The following is a 14,124-nucleotide window of genomic DNA, read 5'->3' as shown; positions in this document are numbered from 1 at the left end:
TTTAAACTATCAACAGCTCTCCATTGCTCGTTACCAAGTAAGTTTTTGAGCTACAGTAACAATTATCTTGAGTAGTTACCAGTAGTGTCCAATGCCTTTAACACAGTTAAGAACAGACTTTAAAACCACAAATGTGGTAAGCCTCAAAGGTCTTAAGGTGAATGGAGTTCATTGATCACCAGTTGCCTCCAAAGTAATTGTTGGCCAAAAGAAACATTCCTGTTTCCTTCTTCAAACTTACATGTACATGTACATGCATTTTTCACATAAAGGCACTGGATTATATTGGTATTTGCTCAAAATAATTGTTAGCATAAAAACCTACGCGGTAGCGATCAATGGAAAGATGTTGTTAGTGTTAAGCATTGTGAGAAACGGCTCCCTCTGAAGTAACATTTTTTTGAGGAAGAAGTTATTTCGAGAGCTCAGAATTTGTTTTTTAAGGTCTCAAACTCAAGTATCTGAAAGCACACAACTTCATGTGACAAGGTTTTTTATTTCTTCCATTATTCTCTCGCAACTTCGACGACCAATGGACGACCAAATTCAGTCAAATTTACACTTGCAACTGGTGCCCTGCTCAATTTTTGCTTAGCGCAGAAAGGAGGGGATTACAGGTTTAGACTTACCATATCCATTATTATTAGTGATGACAGGTGGTGATGAGGTCGAAGGTCGTCCATTTCTACTTGGAGGGGGAGGGGGCGGCATCCCAACAATAGAGGGCGGTCTATCCCTCATAGGAGGTGGTGGGGGTGGTGCACTGTTCCTTGAGGGTGGTAACGGAGGCGGTCTACTTGATGTAGGCACTGGGGGAGGAGCCATGGTACCAGACGTTGGACGAGCTGTATTTCTTGCCGGGGGAGGAGGGGGGTGGCGTTGCTGATGGTCTCGACGACGGACCGTCATTCCCCCTTGGGGGTGGTGGGGGTCGACCACCTACAGGACCCCTCGAGGGTGGAGGTGGGGGCGGTGCTCCACCAAATGTTGGTCCGTTTGATTGCGGCGAACAATCCTGCATAGGGTCTCGAATAGGAGGAGGGGGCTGCCTGGATGGAGGGGGCTGCCTGGATGGAGGGGGCGGCTGTCTGGCCGGGGGCGGGGGGTCTCTTGCGGGGGGCGGCGGGGGCGGTGCCATTCTTCCCTGTGATACAGGTCGACCTGGTGGTGCTGAGGGCCGTCCTGAGCTGGGTCTACCAGGAGCTTGAGCTGGTCTACCATTTTGATTCCCTCTACCTGGTGGGGGAGGGGGAGGCATCGACGTAACCGATGGAGGGCGTGGTTTATTATGTTGAGGGGGCGGTGGAGGCGGTGCCCCGCCCGACTGACCGCCGCCAGAGTTGAAACCTTTTGTAATATTGGAATTGCTTTTATTGTTCATCCACGCCGGTTTACTCTGTGAGTTATTTGAATCCTCTGAAGCTGCAGGTTTACTTTGAAAGGGACGACCTGGAAGCTTCGGGGAAGGCGGTTCTTGCCTTCCGGAGTTCTGAAAGGGAGTTGGAGGTAGACGTCCTACAGCAGGTGCACTCTGATTATTGCCTCCGGGTCTTGCAGGTTGTGAACCAAATTTCTTAGCATTTCCTATCGAGGGTGCACTGTTGTGGTTAGCTGATGGAGTGGGACCTGAGGAGATGAACACAAGAAAATGAGTTTAGTTGATTTCATGCAAGTCACTAACAACTTCTAATAAAAAAGACCTAGCTCCTTAAAGGCAGTGGACACTATTGGTAATTACTCAAAATAATTATTAGCACAAAGCCTTACTTGGTAACGAGTAATGGGGAGAGGTTGATAGTATAAGACATTGTGAAAAAAGTAATTTTCCACGATTTGATTTTGAGACCTCAGATTTAGAATTTGAGGTCTCGAAATCAAGCATCTTTGTGTGACAAGGGTGTTTTTTCTTTCATTATCTCGCAACTTCGATGATCGATTGAGCTTAAATTTTCACAGGTTTATTTTATGCATACATGTATGTTGAGATGTACACCAGTCTTCGACAAATACCAATATAGTCCACTGTCTTTAACGACAGTACCTTCTCACTAACACATTTCTATAGCAACACTGGGGGCAACTTGAAGGGGCAAAGTAATTTACAGGTTACCAGCCAAACTAACATGTCAGATGTACGACTTGTCACTGGTATCCTGCTCATTTCCGCCTGGTGAAAAATTGTTAAGCAATATTTTTAGCTCAAGTAGTTTGGGCCAAGGGCCCAATTTCAGTGCCCCAAAACATAGAGGTGCTTTGACAGAAAATAGTGCTTTTAAATTTTCGGCTGAGTAGAAATAAGCAGGATACCAGCCACAACTTGCACATGTGCAGGGTAGTTTGGCTGGTAACCTTATTCTGGTTAGCATAACTTTGTTGTGCTTAGCTACTTTTTGGGGCTTCAGCAGATTCTTACCTGAACCCGCTGGTAATCTACCAGTTTTCTTGAGTGCTGGTATACCTCCGCTAAAGAGACCTCCACTCATTGGCATCCCACCTCCGCCCCCGCCCCCACCTCCACCTCCACCTCCACCTCCTCCTCCACCACCTCCCCCTCCTGTCCGACTTCCTCCGCCCCCTCCTCCTGGCCTACCTCCGCCTCCACCTCCACTAGTATTCTTTGTATCTGCGAGAGAAAATAATAATAATTGTGACACTCGTTAAATTATGGGTCGTTATTGACTTCTGAGGATTCGGCTTCGTTTGTTTTAATATCTGAAAGAATGAAGACATAGAAGTATCTTTTATAGACGGCTGTCTTCATAGGAATTATGGGAGCACCCGAAAACCTGATGTTGAGGGCTCTTGATTTACAAAAGAGTTAGTTTGAGGAAGAAACTAAAGTTGATTAAGCCATCAAAATAAGGGGGCATGTTTTTTAAACCTGTAATATTATAATAAGCCTAGGCGACTAGTGAAACTTACACCTCAACTACATGCAGTCGTGCTCTAATAGTTGTGACTTCAATACTAGTTGCGACAATTTGTTTTGATACCTCACCGAGGCAACAAAGGCATTTACCTCTATCCGACCCCCCTGGTCATTGCCTTGGTGCCCTTGAAATACTCCAGTAGATATTTACTATTTCCTAATATAAATGCCCTTACTAAAGAGAAAATGCCTTGGTTCCATTTCCTTTTCACAAAACGAAGCATACAGACTTGGAAGAAAGTAATAGTAATCTGAAGTCTGGATTAAACTACATGTAGGTCTCCAGCAACAGCATGACAAGTAAGCAAAACCAAGTCTGTGAATTCTGCACATCCAGACAAAACTTTTCAACTTTTTCTATTTTTAATCAGGGGTGAGATTTGACAAGTGTAAACATTCCTGGAAAAATTCCAGGCTTGAGTTCTATACCCAGAACCTCTTAGATGTTCAGAGCCTCGAATCTTGGGGGAAAATTCACAAGACTGAAGGAATTGTATTACTGGACAGGGATTTTTTTTTTTTGTACAAGACCAGAATCCAAATGAGAAGAGACTAGAATCAAAATAAGAACAGTTTTATCATCTTAACTGTTTTCATTTGAACAAAACCCTAAGAGACCATTCATCTCTTCCTTGCATACTCCGCGTTACTAGGCATCTTTTGCTAAACACACCTAGCACATAAATTTTGCACTTGCACTGTTAGCAGAGAATAGCGATCGTGAGCGCAGAATTGGGCGAAAAGCAGAGCTAAGAAATTGGCTGGCCAAAGGTCATGGGTTCGAACACCACCCAAGTGATTTGACTGGATTTTTTTCACAGAACTCGAGAAAGAACTGAGTATATACAGTTCTAACATCTAGTACACATCTTCGTAAAGCCTGGTTCATATGTGAATGCGAATGCGATACGAATTTTGACACCACGAATTCGCAATAAATAACTCGCAACAGTTGACTTGTGCTCAACTCCTACGAAACATTCGCTGCGAAAACAGCCATGTTTTTGTCAAAATTTGTATCACATTCGCATCCACATTCACAGGAAGTATGAACCAGGCTTAAGGGTAAAAATAAATACTACAATCAATTACTTACTTAAAGTTGGACCACTTCTATCATTTGTAACCGTCTTTTTTAGTCTGGCTCCTTTGTGGATGTCCGTCAGCAACGCTCCTCGGTTTTTCTGCGCTTTTTTGGATGACGGTGGAAGAGCACTATTGGCAGGGGGAGGGGGTGGGGGCGCCGGGGCGGGCGGGGGTGGGGGAGGCATTGTAGGAGGGAGGGTTTCGAAGAACAGATGCTACTGGTTTCCCAACCCACTGTAAAATCTGCAGGAAACAGGAAAAAATGAGATACAGTCTCAAAAATTACTCAAACAATTTAATACAAACTTAACCTGGGCCCAATTTCATAAAGCTGTTTAATAATAACATAAAGTATTTTTAAAGACGCAAAAATCCACTAAACTAGGGTGCTAAAGGCGCAGCAGAAAATTTGTTTGGCGAATTCCTTTGCTGAGCAAGAAATGAGTGGGATACCAATCACAACAATGGTAAATGCACGCTGTTTTGGCTGGTAACCTATTTTGCTAAGCAAGATTTCTTCTGTGCTTAGCAATTTTTTGTGCTTACAGGCTGTATGAAATTGGGCCCTGGTATCATGTTTTTGATATTTGTTTACTGTTGTTTTTTATGTTAAGTTGCTATTACCCCAAGAGTTAAGGAAACAGTATTGCAGACAGCGTTCATTTAATGTCAATTACTGTCTCTTTTTTCGCATACATGTTGCGCTAAAAATATGTACAAGGAAGTACGTTCATTGTTTCTCAGAATGAAATAATTTGTAAGCGGTTTACTCTGTAGGTTTCTTCCTCCCTCTAATAAACTGCAACATCAATTACATGGACTAAATCAACACACAGACTGTCAGACTCTGGTTGCTGGGGGTATGCCAGATCCAATGTAAAGTAAATCAGCGCAGCCAGCAATCCAACTAATCAAACAATTACGATGGATTACGATGGGTTGGTGACAACTTGGTGGTGGTTAGGGTTAATTTTGATTTGAATTGTTCTGTTTTAATAACCCATTGTATCAGATGCTTTACATGTAGACTTCAAGAGAACTTCTACACAGGATTTCCTGTGGCAAGCCCCGGAAGAGACTTGCATCAGTCACTCCTCCATTAACCTATTCACCATCTAACCGTGCACAATTCTACGACAGGAATAAAATCACAGTGAATGGACTAGCACCAGTTCAATAATACCTTCTAATATTAGAGTTGAATGTGACCACAAAAACTGAGCAGGGACCGATTTCATGAAGCAAACTTGCAAAGCACAGAAGAGCCTTGCTTGACAGAAACTGGTTACCAGCCAAAATTCCATAAAGGTAACATTGTTGCAACTGGTGCCTCAATCATTTTTTGCTTAGCAAAGAAATTTTCGAATAAATATTTTCTGCTTAACATCATTATGAAATTAGCCTATAGACCCATTTCTTCAGAAATGCTGATGATCGAAGGTTGACTGGTACACCAGTCTAATAATTTCAATTATTAACAAACGGCATAGTTCTGTTATTCAGTTGCGTTTAGTGAGCGGAAACGCAATGGCCATGATACAAGACTTTCACTTCCTTCATATCAGACGATCCTGCTTCCATTTATTGAGATGTCATGGGTTAATTTTAAACACAATGAGAGAAAGAGAGAGCAGAAGGTAATAAGGAGAATTTGATCAAAGCATGAATTACGTCCAAGTATTTCCTAATCTCTCACAGAAATTGCAGGTCACTGAACTGTGTAAAGCCATTGGACACTCTCTGAACAAAACAAAAAATTAAAAGTTCACAGATATACAAATAACTTACAGGGTTCACAGAAGCTAATGGTAAAAGACTTCCCTTGAAATATTATATCATGAAATGCTTTACTTTTTGAGAAAACATGAAAACAATTATAAATTCTCGATATCGAGAACAACTGATTTATTTTAAACACATGTCATGAGGCGGCTAATTGTGCGGAAACAAGGGTGGGTTTTCCCGTTATTTTCTCCCGACTCCGATGACCGATTGAGCCCACATTTTCACAAATTTGTCATGTTATATAAGTTGTGATACCCGAAGTGTGGGTCTTCGGACAATACTGTTTACCGATAGTGTGCGATTGCATTAAGCTGTACATGGGAAAATTTTCAGTCATTTAGACATTCAAATTGTTGATTCGTCATGTTCATTAATTATTTCAACAAGGTGTGTTAAAAAAAAAACAATCGTCTTCACGTGACCATAAAGTTCAGGGCCTGGCAAAGTAAACCTGGTAACAAGTTCATCCTCTTACACTGTAGTGTGTTTGAGTTTATGACCATCAAGTTACTAAACAAACAGTTGACATGGTACAATGTAAATGTACTTTGTACCAAGAGATCAACAAGGTATACAGTACGCTCAAGGTATCATTATTTCCTTTGGAGAAAATTTACAATTGGACTTTGATCGTTAATTAAGGGTTTAAACAAATTGGCCAAACATTCTGTAGAAGTTTGAACTTTGTTGATGTATTAAAAATGTTTTTCAATATTGATCATGCTTTGCTGTAGTACTGTCATTGGACTAGTTTCCAGGGCCCAATTTCATAGAGCTGCTCATCACAAAATTTTGCTTAAGCAAAAAATTCATTGCTTAGTAAAATCAGATTTCCGGCCAAGACTCCACTCAATTGTTATGCTAAGTAAACAGCAGCTAAATACTAGTCATAAGCAATGTATATATATGGCATGAAATTTTGGCCAGTAACATGTGTAAAATAAGCGAGATATTTTCGTGATTAAGCAATTCTTTTGCTTAAGCAGCTCTATGAAATTGGCCCCAGGCCATTATAACCTATTTAAAAATGGGTTATACATTTACATATAAACTCTTGCACTCTTACAAAACTGTTAAAGAGTGCATCTCACAAGTCCTTAAAACGTCATTTCTGCTGTCCTCTTTTATGTGTTCCTGTTATACAAGAGATCGTTTTTGCCAGACCCAATGATGTTGTTATAATGAGAATCGGCTGTTAATTGTTCATTGTGAGTTACCTTGAGTCGCCGTGTGACTACAGACTACATATTTGTATACATTGAAGGCATTCCTACTCTTGGTCACATTTTTCTAGCAAGTTGAACCACCATTTGAAACCATTCAACTGCATTTGTGCTCAGTGCTCATTCAGAACCGTGATAATGAACGGTCAGACAGTAGGCTGGTTAAAATAACTTCAGCAAGTACATTTGCTGCGGATAAACCTTTGTTCAGTCGACAATTTTCGTTGTTTAGCACAGCAAAATGTGTCAGTTGCTGCTCAAAGATCACCATTTGCCTCAATTTATCAGTATTCAATGTGCACAAAACCTGTTCAGTCTGCAAAAACAGATTACTCAGGCATGAAAAAACAATGAATACACTTGTACAAATACAAAACAGTAATAATGCAGTCAAAGAATTGGTATGTTGTATGAATTATTAAAACCCATAGTTAAACTCAATAAAAACGACTTTAAATCCTCCACTGCATATGGATCACTGAGTCACCTACAAAGTGAACCATAAAATTGACCTTGCCCAATTCTATACAATTTTTTTTTATTACATGAAACAGTCACCACAATGTGTAATAAATCCACAACTGCATTTCTTGGGTATACTCTTTTGATATGAAAGAGATGTCTAGTCTCCTTAAAGGGTTACTCACTACATCAGACGCTACACCAAACATATTTGAGTTCACCAGTTTACAGATAATATGTATAACTTTTAACTTAAACAGCTTGAGGGAAGACTAAAGTCTTGACAAGTACTCAGAGCTATGGTAACCAGGGCTCAATCTCATTACATTGTAAAAGCAGAAAATACTAAACTAAAACTGAGAGGGGCATCAGTTGCAACAGTAAAAACTTTATGGAATTGTGACTGATAACCAGTTAATTTGATTGTGCAGTTGTATAAACTGACACGTTTTTATACTTACAGGCTTTAAACACACTGGACACTACTGGTAATGGTCATAGACCAGTCGTCTCCATTGGTGTATCTCAATATTTATATACATGTACATAAAATAAAAAACCTGTTAAAATTTGAGCTCAATCGGTCGTCGAAGTTGCGAGATAATAATGTGAAAGAAAAAACACCCTTGTCACACGAAGTTGTGCTTTCAGATGCTTGATTTCGATACCTCAAATTCGAAATCTGAGGTCTCGAAATCAAATTTGTGGAAAAGTAATTCTTTCTTGAAAAATCACTTCAGACGGAGCCGTTTCTCACAATGTTTTATACTATCAACCTCTCCTCATTACCCGTTACCAAGTAAGGTTTTATGCTAATAATTATTTTGAGTACATGTAGTTACCAATAGTGTCCACTGCCTTTACGAAATCGGACCCTGAGCCCAATTTAATCGGGCGCTTTTAAAAAGCATAAAATAGGCCTACCGGTTAAAATATCCAGCTTTGACGATAATGAGCAAAAGTATGAGCAGGACACCAGTCACACAAACGACTATGTGACTTGGTAACATTTTATTCTGGTAAGCATAATTTTATTGTGCTTTTTATTTTGCAGTTCAGGAAATGTTTGTATTTTTATGAAACCCTTTCATTTGATTATCTGTGTCTAACTGGTGGCTATAGCTGGGTGCTGCTGCTTCATATTATGTGCATCCTAATCATATGCTCCCATTATGACATGGCTACATGATTTTTGTTTCCAGAAAACAAAATGCTTCATTGATCATTGTTGACTGATTATCATTGATGGTTTGCCTTGATTACCGTGGCAATATGCTAATCTCCACCAAGGGGTTGTAAATTATAACTGCGGTCTGGTCTCATGCTTGACTTTGAATGGGGGGGGGGGGCTTGAAAAACCCACTGGACCAGTGGTCAAGGTCCACTACCTCAGATTTTGAACTTGAGGTCTCGAAATCAAGCATCTGAAAGCACACAACTTTGTGTGACAAGGGTGTTTTTTCTTTCATTATTATCTCGTAACTTCGACGACCGATTGAGCTCAAATTTTCACAAGTTTGTTATTTTATGCATGTTGTGATACATGTATCACTTGCCAGTCATCTACATTAAGAACACACCCAAAACAATCAAATGTTTTCCAAACACACAAAAGATTTATTGCTCTATTCTTTAGCAATTCTTGAATGCTTTGGTGTGTCTTGACTGAGCTGTTTACTGTATCAAACCCATTTCTAGTGGTTCGAATAATTATGCTGTGGGTTTGGTTTCTGATCACGAAACTTGTGTCTTTGGAAAGGCAGTGGACACTATTGGTACTAACTCAAAATAATTAATAGCATAAAACCTCACTTGGTAAACGAGCAATGGGGAGCTGTTGATAGTATAAAACATTGTGAGAAATGGCTCCCTCTGAAGTGACGTAGTTTACGAAAAAGAAGTAATTTTCCGCGAATTTGATTTTGAGACCTCAGATTTTGAACTTGAGGTCTCGAAATCAAGCATCTGAAAGCACACAACTTTGTGTGACAAGGGTGTTTTTTCTTTCATTATTATCTCGTAACTTCGACGACCGATTGAGCTCAAATTTTCACAAGTTTGTTATTTTATGCATGTTGAGATACACCAAGTTTGGTTTTTGACAATTACCAATAGTGTCCAGTGTCTTTAATTAGCCTTACACTTTGAACCATAATTGCTTTCGGAACTCTAAACCCAGGCGTACAAATGGGAACATCAGAGGGCTAAAACGGTGCATTGTATTGGATTAACCTCTACATTTAAAAGAACTATGATGAAGAGACTCTTTCCAGTTCTAAAACTCAGGCCTGGAATTTCATCTTTGAAACAAAGGCCATGATCTCTGTGATCACGGTGTAATTTCCAGGGCTGAAAACTGTACATTATGCAATTTATAGTACATGTATCAACAAACAATGCAACAGAGTTCAAGTGTACTCATACCCTTGTTGTGACACTGACAGACCTGGTTTTTAATTTATGTATTCTTTTAGTGAAGTCATTATACTATTTCAGCCAGAAGGGCATAGGAAACAACAGATGGTGATGTCTACCACATGAACAGAAAAATTGTAGTGACATGAAATTATTGAAGATGTAGGAGGATGCAGGTTTTAAGATGCAAGAAATCTTGCATCCTGACTGAGACCAAATTTAATCCCTATGCTATGTGAACCAGCACCAGATAGATGAAAACCAATGAATGCATGTATTACGTGTTCTTGTATTCTGCTTCAACAATCACTTTCAGTTCAGAATGAGAAAGTTATGTAAAAGTATTGGCAGAGAAACAGCTTTGGCTTTTTAATCATTGAACAGGCATCCCACCCATCTTTATCAGATTGATCAATTAGACTGAGTGCCCCTTCCATCTTTATCAGATTGATCTAGTAGGTGCCCTTCCCTATTTTTTATTATTGATTAATGAAGTAGTTGCCCCTCTATCTGTGTCAGGTTGATTAAGTAGAACTTGCCCCTCCCATCTTTGTTTGATTGATCAAGTAGTTGCCCCTCCCATCTTTAAAGATTGATTAAGTAGTTGCCCCTCCCATCTTTATTAGATTGATCAAGTAGACTGAGTGCCCCTCCCATCTTTGTTAGATTGATCAAGTAGTTGCCCCTCCCATCTTTATTAAATTGATCAAGTAGGTGCCCCTCCCATCTTTATTAGATTAATCAAGTAGACCGAGTGCCCATCCCATCTTTAAAGATAGATCAAGTAGTTGCCCCTCCCATCTTTATTAGATTTATCAAGTAGACTGAGTGCCCCTCCCATCTTTATCAGATTGATCAAGTAGCTGCCCCTCCCATCTTTATCAGATTGATCAAGTAGCTGCCCCTCCCATCTTTATCAGATTGATCAAGTAGGTGCCCCTCCCATCTTTATTAGATTGATCAAGTAGGTGCCCCTCCCATCTTTATTAGATTGATCAAGTAGGTGCCCCTCCCATCTTTATCAGATTGATCAAGTAGGTGCCCCTCCCATCTTCATTAGATTTATCAAGTAGGTGCCCTTCCCATCTTTATCAGATTGATCAAGTAGGTGCCCCTCCCATCTTTATTAGATTGATCAAGTAGGTGCCCCTCCCATCTTTATTAGATTTATCAAGTAGGTGCCCCTCCCATCTTTATTAGACTGATCAAGTAGGTGCCCCTCCCATCTTTATTAGATTTATCAAGTAGGTGCCCCTCCCATCTTTATTAGACTGATCAAGTAGGTGCCCCTCCCATCTTTATTAGATTTATCAAGTAGGTGCCCCTCCCATCTTTATCAGATTGATCAAGTAGGTGCCCCTCCCATCTTTATTAGATTGATCAAGTAGGTGCCCCTCCCATCTTTATCAGATTGATCAAGTAGGTGCCCCTCCCATCTTTATTAGATTGATCAAGTAGGTGCCCCTCCCATCTTTATTAGATTTATCAAGTAGGTGCCCCTCCCATCTTTATTAGACTGATCAAGTAGGTGCCCCTCCCATCTTTATTAGACTGATCAAGTAGGTGCCCCTCCCATCTTTATTAGATTTATCAAGTAGGTGCCCCTCCCATCTTTATTAGACTGATCAAGTAGGTGCCCCTCCCATCTTTATTAGACTGATCAAGTAGGTGCCCCTCCCATCTTTATTAGATTTATCAAGTAGGTGCCCCTCCCATCTTTATTAGACTGATCAAGTAGGTGCCCCTCCCATCTTTATTAGACTGATCAAGTAGGTGCCCCTCCCATCTTTATTAGATTTATCAAGTAGGTGCCCCTCCCATCTTTATTAGACTGATCAAGTAGTTGCCCCTCCCATCTTTATCAGATTGATCAAGTAGGTGCCCTCCCATCTTTAATCACAGATTTATCAAGAGGTGACCCACATTTTTTTATCACATTTATTAACATGAGGGGGCACATAAAATGAAAGAAATGTTTCACCCTGCGGTTTAATGGTATTGTCCAGGTACGTTGAAAGACAACATGGCGGATAGTACCGCTACCGGTTGTTACTAATTCAGGTAAAAAAAACCACATTTTTAACAGATAAAAATAAAAGGTTATTTAAAATATTTAGATGCATATGACTTTTCTACATCTACCTAACGGTTGACTTTATCTTCAAATTTTCTTCTATATATGTGCATTTAAAATTTGTTGTCGTGAGTTGTTGTGAGTGAGGCTAGGCCTGGCCCTAGGGGTTGTGAGTTGTCTATATTTATTTTAGTGCATCTCAGAGGGGCCCACACCGACAGCCAATTTTCATCTCAGTCAGAGATGAAGGAAAAGTTTCCGTATGGCGCCACCAATTTTTCATTCGAAATAAAATAATATAGTATCTAATTTACCTGATTGATATATCCCTTTTTGTAAAAATGAGTGAAAAAGTGGTGGCGCCATACGGAAAGTTATCCGAGAGGAATTTGAAGGCAGGGAAAGGAACAACCACCATGACCACTGACTGACCATCCATGCTGGCTGATGACTTAAAGCAACCTGCCCATTGCATGTGCATTCAGTTTCAGTCACTCAGCTCGCCCATAATTATTTTATTTTTATGACCCATCTGTCCGAGTCTGACCTCTCTTTCTAACGTTGGCATCTTTCCCCTTTCACATTTTTCACTTCAGACGGACTTGTGCCTTGGGAAATTTATCATGACACATGAATGTCAACAAATAATGACCTCAAATTTAACAAGGTGTTATCGGTCACCAAAAACAGCATGCACTACGTCACCAATCTGAAACGAAAACACCCCCCAAAAACTAAAACAATTTTGAAGAATTTCAAGTCAATTATTCCAGTTTGTAGAAAAATAAACTTACCTCTAAATATCTCCCAACGAAGGCTACTTGTCCAATCGTATACCCGTTTTCAACATTTTCTAACAATTACAATTCATATAAACTAGTTGCACTAAAACAGTCAACTGTCTGCCAGAAAATAAACCCGGAAATTGCCCTGATAGATTACGTACTTAACGCCAGTCAATTTCTGTGTACAAAAACTCAACCAATTCGTTTTGTGCAGTTCGTGAACTTCCTCAAAGAAAATGGCCGACCGGTGGTGTTTACGAGAGGGGCCTCGCTATTGAACAATCATAGCACCCCCAATTTTTTGCGGTTTTTGATGTAGAATCCATAGAGCACAGGAACGATCCGCCCACAAACTCAGACAACGATCGCCAGAAATATGTATTTTGTGGTCGCAAAACAATCCAAATGCATGAAACGTTTTCATGAAACATCAACGTTTATTTCATGATATTTGTTATGTCTTAAAACTTTTATTGTCATGTTTTGCCAGCCACAGTTTTGAGATTGAACTAAAGCGCTATAAAGGATGCATTGTCGGGATACGTGAGTTGTTCTTTTTTGACTAATGGTGGCGCTATTAGATTTTGCCATAGATTGATTTTGCGGAACGGGAAAAATCGTTGTGGATACCCTCCGTACTTTATCAAGGACGCCCTCAATACCGTATAGACTACAAGCTTATGGAAGCCGCTGCCTAATTTTTACTTTGCAATTTATTTGCAACTCAATTTCTTTTAACAGTTTGTGGAAATACATCCTGGCATGGGACAACCTTTGGAAATTTGTCATTAAATTACTGTTATTGAATCTGTTGGCTAGCCCAGCCCAAAAGTGAGAAACCCGGCCGATTGTCAGAACACTGAATTGCTAACTATTTCCCCCCCCCCCCCCCCAGAAAATTGATTTAGAGGTCCCCGTTTATTGAACTTTAAAGGGACACACCGGCCGAATTGGGCTATTTAGGCTACAAAATAGACTAAGATATGACTTCAACGGTCTTCCAGGAATGAAGAAGAACAGTCCTTAAACAAAAATCATCAAATTTAGCCGTTTTTGAGCATTTTAAGACAAAAACGCAGGTCGCGTGATTGTTCTAACCAAAAAGTGGTACAAACAATCACGTGACCTTCCGGGCTAGTTTTACTTTCAGCCGTCTAAAAGTAACTTACTTAACCAAATTTAAATCTTTTTTTTACAAAATTATTGACGAATAATTGACGAAAAAGATCATGTATTCAAATTATCGCTACAAAATGTAAATAATGGTGATAAATCTAACGTAAGATTCACATTCAAAGAGTCCGTGTAACGGAGGCTTGTTATATGGCTGCTTTGGTTTTTTAAAATCATTTTTCGCTAAATACG

The 14,124-nt window shown here is 39.9% G+C and overlaps 1 pseudogene; it reads right to left on the bottom strand.

Annotated features, from left to right (window-relative positions):
- LOC139948740 (uncharacterized) overlaps positions 1–12,990 on the bottom strand; it is a 29,907-nt pseudogene extending 16,917 nt beyond the window's left edge.
- Between the last annotated feature and the right edge of the window lie 1,134 nt (positions 12,991–14,124).

Source organism: Asterias amurensis, chromosome 16, assembly GCF_032118995.1.
Source record: "Asterias amurensis chromosome 16, ASM3211899v1".
Classification (NCBI taxonomy): Eukaryota; Metazoa; Echinodermata; class Asteroidea; order Forcipulatida; family Asteriidae; genus Asterias; species Asterias amurensis.
The sequence above is the reverse complement of the archived record's forward strand: the minus strand, read 5'-3'. Positions and strand labels throughout refer to the sequence as shown.